Genomic DNA, 8,817 nt, shown 5'->3' on the forward strand with positions numbered 1-8,817 from the left:
ATTCATTAGTCGTCGTAGCAATTATAGTAGGGGAACTAAGAACCAACAAATTATAATCCACAGAGGAGCAACCAAGCATGGAATGATTGCCAGTTTTTTGTTTGAATAATGCTGAAGTGACCTCAAGATTGAACCTCACATCACACACCCTAACGTGAATATGTATGGGAACTATAGATACTTTTCCTCAGGATAAGAGTGAAAGTATATATGATTCCTTTCCACTTTCACGTCAAGATGTGAGATATGAGGTCTTATCTTGAGGTCACTCCAACATGACTTAGTTTGTTTTGTCAATTTACATTAATGATTTTGAGCGTTCAAATTGTACGGATTGATCTCAATCTGAGAACTCAGTTCTTGCTGTTGCTGCTTCTTTTTTTTTCTCGATCAAAATACTAAGAAATCTCTAAACATAAGATGAATTCTTAACTTATCAGATACTCTCAATATGAATTTTAATCCTTTTTATTCAAAAAAATGTAAATTAATCTTTAAATTTATTAAATAAGTTTTTTCTCTTAATCCAACAGGGGTTAGCTGACATGGCAAGACTGACTGAGTTTGCTCCCCCACATCGTGACTTCAAATTATTATATGCTACTTCACAAAAAAGATGATTATTTACCTGTTGTACATGCGCTGGGATGGTACCCGCAGCCTGGCAGAGTGGAAAAAAAAAAGTTTCTTCTCTTAAAATACTAAGAAATCCTAAGAACTATCAGATGGGACAATTTTTTCTCCAAGTGTATATATAAAGAATAGCCGTACACGTAAATATAGAGGAGAGGGAGACATCAATTGATGGCTCTCATTTAGAACTTAGGTGACCAATTCGGCCAAGAAATCTAAAAGTAGAGAACAATTCTGTGCTGTCTGAACTACTGGGGTTGCAAAATGTCACTCAGCTCTATCTTAATTTATAAGATCAGTCAACGCACGTATCATCGAGGATCAATTTGATTGACCTAAATAATTCATATCAAATTGATCCTACATTGGGGCAATGGCTGAAAGATCAAAAACTGATCCAATTGATTAACCTAAATAATTGATCCTACATTCTATATTAACCTAAATAATTCTCATCATTTAAATATGGGAAAATTACTAAAAAAGTGTTATAGATTTTAAGATTTACAAAAAAAAATCTATTTTTACAAAAATTATAAAAACAAATTAAGTCGTTCGACAATCCAACGTTTTAGTAACTCGCTGGACTGTCCAACATTTTAATGTGTTAAAATACATTATTTTACCAAAAATGCTCTCTGAATGCTTAAAACATTGTACTATCGAGTGTTTTAATAATTTTCTTTAACACCCCACAATATAGCCTCCATTTAAAACATTGGACTGTCCAACGACTTAATTTGTTTTGGTAATTTTGTAAAAAAATATTTTATTTTTTGATAATATTAAAATGTCTAACCCTCTTTCAATAATTTTCCCTTTAAAGATTCCAATCACTAATACTTCCTGATATAAAGGATGTTAATTCATGAGTTTTATTAACGTGTGTCTTAAGGGCAGATGCTAAATTGCATTAAATACTAATTGAAAATAAACATTTGGAGATATTTTTTATAGGAATTTTTTTGAGGGCCTTTTTCATAGAAAAATAATGTTTGGAGGTGTATTTAATGAATCCTAACGTGTGCCTTTGAGCACTTGTTAAGAAAACCTTAATTCATAATGATAAATGTATGCTTCTCCATCATAATCTTCCATTTGTAATGATGCAGTGACAACGATACTATTCACCTCATGTATCTTTGTGTGATGCATCTTATTCACTAACAATGTGATAGGGGCCATCAATTGATAAAATGTGAGAAAGTATTTAAATTGTAGTATATATTTTGTTTTCTTTTGTTCTTGGTAAGCAAGTTGGTAAGTCTTCAAGAATTAGTAGGTGATGGTCATTTTATCAACACTTGTACATATATTTTTACTAGGAGGTGACATGTGTACATGTATTACAAAAATTAGTATTTAGACATGATTTTAACTTTTTATACATCATATCTATCATTTAATATATTATAATTTTTTTTTTAATTTAAAATATTATCTAAGTTTATATTGTAGATAAGATAATAGAAATGATATTTTTGTAATTTTAAGAACTTAAAAATTAATGTAGTTACCAAGGTTGTGGGTAGGAACATCTTAACATGACCAAAAAATGACACCAAATTAGTGGGTTCAATCAAGCCTAACTGAATTTGAGTCACAATAGTGTTGACCAGTCTATCACGATTATTAAACATGTCGTGTTCAGGTTATGGGCATCAACTTGTCACGTTTAATTAACACGTCGTTTTAAATCATGATACATAGGAGGTATCTCAAATTTGAACAATTATTTAAAGGATTTTTAAAATCACCAATTTTTTACTAGATTTTGTAGAATTTTTTTTTTCAAATTTTATAAAATATATAGGGTATTTGATATTTTCCAAATAATTAAAGGTTAAACTTTTAGTTTGGAAAAGAAAAATACTTTCCTTACTAATTTAGTAAGAAAAATTTCTTGATTGTATTGCCTTATGGCATCCAAAAACATGATGCAACAGGGATGTAAAGGACAAAATTCAAAGAACTTTACCATTATTATTATTATTTTAAAAAATACTTAATTTTAATTGGTAGATATTGGTTTATGATCGTCTGACTTTATTCTTAGTAATACTATTTATTTTTGATAGTGGAAATGACACTTATTTTTTTCACTTAAGATTATAATTTTATTTAACGAATTACACGGGTCGAGTCATGTTTGAATTTTATGATTTGACATGATTATTAAATGGTTGGGTATATTTTTAAAATACCTCTACCTCAAATCAATACAAACACGGCAGCTCAACCCATTGCCACCCATAGTTGTGGGATTGTAATTTTGTTCAACACAAATGACCTAGATAATGGTGAGGTTAAATGTAAAAGTGGAGGCATTTGTGGTTTTTTGAATTTTGGTATTTGTGATTTTCTGAATTTTGGTATCAACAAATTCTCATTCGACCATCTCTCATTATCTTCTTTACCATTATAATGAGATAAGGGGAGTAAAAGTGGTTTGACACCAAAATTTGGATCTCACAAAACTCCCAACTTTACATTTAAACTTAATATAATTATAATCATTTTAGTCAAAAATCAGAAAACTTACAACCTACAACCTATATTCTTGTTGGTTAGTTTTTCAAAAATTACAAAAATATCAATTTTACTATGTAATTTTAAAAAACCCATTAGTCAATATTTTAAATCATGAATGAGCCTTGAGATATATGTTTGTTTGCACATGACACATTCTAGTTATGATTATAATGAGAGAAGGTGGAGTAGAAGTGGTTCAACACCAAAATTTAGATGTCACAAATTCCCTCATCTTTGCATTTAAACTTAATATAATTAGGGATATCTAAGATACATTATTACCCATATGAGATTCACACTGATCGCTTCTAATTTCAACTCACATGGAATTGATTTCAAATCCTATGAAGTGAAACTCCTCTCGCATCTCAATACATGTCACGTAAGCCCCAATCCAAGGTATTGGTGTCTAAAATATCTCTTTTTAAAATTTCCTTAGATTATGCCTCATGTGGCATGTGTTAAGGTGTGGGAGAAAGGTTTCAATCCTCTACCATGGGTACATACGATCTAGACTCTTCAAAAAATTAGGTTTTCTGATGGGATAGTTGATCTGTCATTTAAACTTGATTGATGATCATTAAACTTTGTTTTTCGTTTGTTTTTAATTTTCATTTTAAATGCAATACAACCTAAGAAGGAGAGTCATGCTGGAGGTGACGTTGTGATTTACTGCGATTCTCGCATTTCTGACTTGGGAGTGCACACATAACCGTAGATATGTTTCCTCGAGATATGAATAAAAGTATTTACTGTTATTTGTGCACCTCCATGTCAGAATCGCAGTAATTCCAATGTCACCCCAGCATCAGTGATAAAAAGAAATATTACTCATTAAGTCTATATGGCTAAACGAACTTTTCCATTATTGTAAAGTGTACAATCATGCTGGCTTTGGTTTAAACCAATTAAACGCAATTGATTTTAATGGGAGTCAAGCGGTGCTTTATTAGTATAAATCGGATACAATCCGATAAGGATTGGATTGGACCTGGATTTGATCCAATGAGAATCGATTCAGACCCTTGTTGGATTGGGTTGTTTTTATCAAATCTCAATAGTAGGATCCAAATCCAATCTGATATCATAGGATGGAGTCCAGGAACAAATCTGATTTGATAAACAAAATTAAATATAAATAAATTCCATATATTTAAACAAAATACACAATATAATTCCCATACTTTCTTAAATTTCATCAGAAGGATTGGATTAGATCTGGAATTGACCCAATATCAGTTGGATTGGACCCTTTTCGAAATGGGTTTTTCTCAAATCTCAATGGTGAGATCCAAATTTGATTTAAGAACAACCATTGGATCGAGTCTGTATCGGATCAAATCTGATTTGATATACAAAATATAAATAAATTCAGTATTTTTAAACAAAATATAATATAATTCACACACTCTCTCTCTTACATTTTATCGGATCGGGTCCTTTTATCAGACCAGAAAAATGCTTGATTCAAAATAGACCCGAAAGGTTATCAAACCGAATCCGTATCAAAGCCCAAATCCTGAACCAAATCAAATTCTGAGTCTCTGTTGCAATTTGACAATCCTCATCTCAGCTCCTCCATCATATGAACACATGAAATTATAATCTAGAGCCTTTACATCAAATCAAAATTAATCTAATTAGTTATCTAATAAAACTTCAATAATATCTCTAATCAGAAAATGTGAACCGTTGGATTTGAGTTCGATCAAATCTATAAGTCCTGCAAGAGAGAAGACCCTTAACTTCAATTGCTGGACTAAGTGCATGGCATATTGGCATATTAGTCTAGGTCCAAATGATTTGGTCCCAAACATTTCAGTCGTGTCCGAAGGCCATGCTTTGATGCTGCAAATCATTTGAAAATGTAAAAAAATTTCTAAAATCAATTAAATTGGTTACACAATTAATGCAAATCACGGGCTTGGTTGTACAATGCAAAAGATTTCCATTGCCAAAAATTTGCATGAATCATCTAAAATCTTAATAAATTTCAGTAAATAATTTGCAATAGAAAAAGCATCGCAAATCATTTGCAAAATTATTTGACTCCAACTTATGCATATCAACATTACTAAAACATCCCTTGTTAAGGGAATTAATCGAATTTTAAAGTACCCTCAGTATTGGGTACAGAAAAATACACCTAAATTTATGACAATACCCTCCTCCAAGATGCATTAAATTGTCTATTGAAACTATAAAAATATCCCTCATTAAAGAAACTTTTATATTGTTAAAAAAACCCTCAATACTTATTGCAATAACATTCATATGAATTCACTAAAATAAATCTCATCATAACATTTACTTGCATATGAAAGTTACAAAATATTCCCAATCAATTTTATTACAAAAATACCCCTCATCATGTAGGTATTTTTTAAATTCATATATATATATATACACACACACACGCATGTTATTATAACAAGTACCAAAGTTTTTTTTTTTTTTTGTAATTTGAATTGCTTATTTGATGATGAGTGTTTTTATAATTCCAATATGTAGGTTACTAACCCACCAGACATTAGCTGAGATGGCAAAACTAATTGGGTTTGCTCCCTACGTCAAGACTTCGAATCTGTATATGCCCCTCCACAAAAAAAGTGGTTATTTAACTGCTGTATAAGTGCATGGTGGGATGGTATGGGAAGCCTGTCAAAGTAATATATATATATCCTTTGATAGAGATATATATATATATTTTTAAATTCATATGTATGTTAATGTAGCAAGTACTGAGGATATTTTTGTAATTTGAATAATTTCTATGATGAGGTTGAATAAGTCGTGCTCGCAGTCCTATATATTTAAAGACTAATGATAATCTGATATCCTTTTTTGTACGCTCCCTCACCTAGCAGTTCACAGAGTCATAAATCTTTTTCACTCGTGTATCTCGAAACAAAGGATCTACGATTCTATGAAGGAAGCGTACAAAAAAGGGAGTCAGATTATCACGACTCTATTTTAAATCCAACGAAAATATGTCAGGCCACATTTGTTGTTGTAGGAACGAGACATGCAAAGTCCCATCTATGGATGGATAGATGGGATATGCAAAGTACAAGATTTTGGGGTTTTTACTCTTTTCTATTCTCGAAATCATGTTACTCCTATCTATTTGAAACAAGGAATTTGCTCCTGAGATGAAAGAGGGGTGATTTTTTTATTCAAAAATTTTCACTCGGTCAACATGGCAAGGGCATAGAACCATAGATCTTTTTCTTCAGGATACACAAGGAAAAATATGTACGGTTATGTGCACTTGCCACGACAATGGAGTGAAATTTTTTGAATCATAAAAAAAAATTTCACCTTGCGATTTATAACCTTCCAATCTGATGATTTCTAGCATTTTTGGTATCAAATTTGTTAGTTTTACCCGACTTTCTTACCTTAACATACTTTTTTTAACCTTAATTTTATTGGATAATGCTGAGCTTTCTTACCTTAAAGTACTTTTTTTTTAACCTTAATTTTATTGGATAATGCTCAAGTAAAATCATGGGGGGACATTTCTGACGTGGAAGTGTGTAGGAATCATACATGCTTTTTATCGAGATCAGAAAATGTCCCCCATGATGTCCCTCACAATGCTACCCTGGCATGACTCAATTTTATTACTTTTCACTTTCTTCCCAAACTCTAGGTTGTTGACACCAATTTTCACCTCAATTTTTTTACATTATCCGTTATCCATTTTCCACCGATAAGTTCTATTTCTTTTCCAACTATAATAGTAAATCTAAAGCTGGATAAATTATGTGACATCAGAATAATGTCGTTACTATGAGGCCAATTTAATTATGAAAGAGATTGCTTCCTAATCTTTTTTTAGAAGGGTACCTTTTTTTTTTACTTCAAGATTAAAACATGCTAACATTAGCAAAAATTGAGCCAATAAAGTTAAAATAAAAAGCTTACTTTTTTATATATAACCTTTTTGTGAACAATGTTGCCTGGGTTTTATTACTTATGTACATAAAAATAATCGTTATAATATGGAAATGATCTCTACAATATCAAAGCGATCTCTATGGTATCTAACTGATCACTACAATATCATAGTTATCGCTATATTATGGTAGCTGTAGTATCATTTTCTTTGAAGGGTATAACTATAGCTATATTATCAATTTATCATCACTAATCACTAGTTTCCAATGAATCTCATTAAGTATTTCTTCTAAAAAAATGATGCTAAAATCATTAAAACCTACATTTTGCACTTTGTTTTTTGTCGTAATCATGGGTATTCATTAGTTCTATTAAGATCTAGAACTTTCGACGATTAATTTTAAAGAGAGTCAAAAAAAAGGAAGGCGATCACTTCATTATCAAAGTAGTCGCTTATTTAATGAAATCATTTGCAACTATATATTCATTAGTTTGTGCAGATTCTATGTACATTGTAAAATGCATCAACAAGGACAAGGGTGGTGCCATGATTTTCTTTTAGTGGGGGCAAATTATAATTAATGGTAAAGTTGAAGAGCTTGAAGTTGAATGATTTTGGAGAGAAAATTCAAAGGTTTTTGGTTAGAAATTGAAGAAAAGGGTATTTAGATCATTTCCAATTAGTCTATGAGACAAGTCCCAAGTCAAGGGACAATATCACCTTCAAAAAATTGAGGTGGGGGCAAATGGGGCATGTAACTAGTTGAAAATATAGTGGTATCTTAAATTAAAGCTCAAATGCAAGGGCAAAAACAATATTATGATAAATATTTCATAACTACATTTTAATTTTTTTTTTTTTTTTTAAATATTTATTTGGTTCCATTGAAGATCTGAAGGTCAAGTCACGGTATCAACACCACAATAAGTTAAAAAATATTTTTTTTTATGGGTAAGTTTGACTTGACCTCACCACCTCAAAGTTGTTTTGCAATATGTCACAACAACTTAGCTATTGGTCTAAGCCAAGTTAGAGAATGTAAATGGAGGTAAAACACTTAACTTAGCTAAAGGAGGTCTAATGCACTATTAATGCTTTAGAGAAGGGAAAAACACAACCCCCAAGGGATTTTCCAAGCTAGGAAATGTAAATAGAGGTAATACATAAGTTCAAACTTTGAAGTGGGTAGGTTGCGCACATCAAAATTTTGGTAGAATCCTTTTTACCCCATGACATATGTCCTTTTGTATTTATTTCACTCCCTTATGTTATCATTAATATTTGGGAGAATTAGTTGAAGATTGATGTAAGACATCTACAACCTTAAGTAGTTTTTTAATTGTATTAGATTTCTATTTTTAGTAGGATTTATATTTCATAGTTATGTTAGGAGTACAATTCCTTTTTAATTTCTAATTTGTTTTAAATTTGTTTTTATCATTTTGACTATATTAAAAGTATTTAGAAATCTCTAATTTGAATTCTAATAGGATTAAAAAGATAGTATTATGTTATAATAGGTTAGAAATATTAATTTTTAGTATTTTAGTAAGATTACAAGTTGTTATGATGGAGTTATCTATACAAGGAGTTCAAAATCCGAAAATTAATAATCAATCAATCAATAATCAATTCAATTATCTTTTCTCTTTTAGTTATTTTTTAGTTTATGTTTTATTTTCTTTCAAGCTATTGCTTATTTATTAATTGAATCTATTGATTCAAATTGATTTTGAGTGTTTTATTGA

This window comes from Akebia trifoliata, chromosome 3 (genome assembly GCF_017979445.1).
Source record: "Akebia trifoliata isolate Shusen 1 chromosome 3, ASM1797944v1, whole genome shotgun sequence".
Taxonomy (NCBI): Eukaryota; Viridiplantae; Streptophyta; class Magnoliopsida; order Ranunculales; family Lardizabalaceae; genus Akebia; species Akebia trifoliata.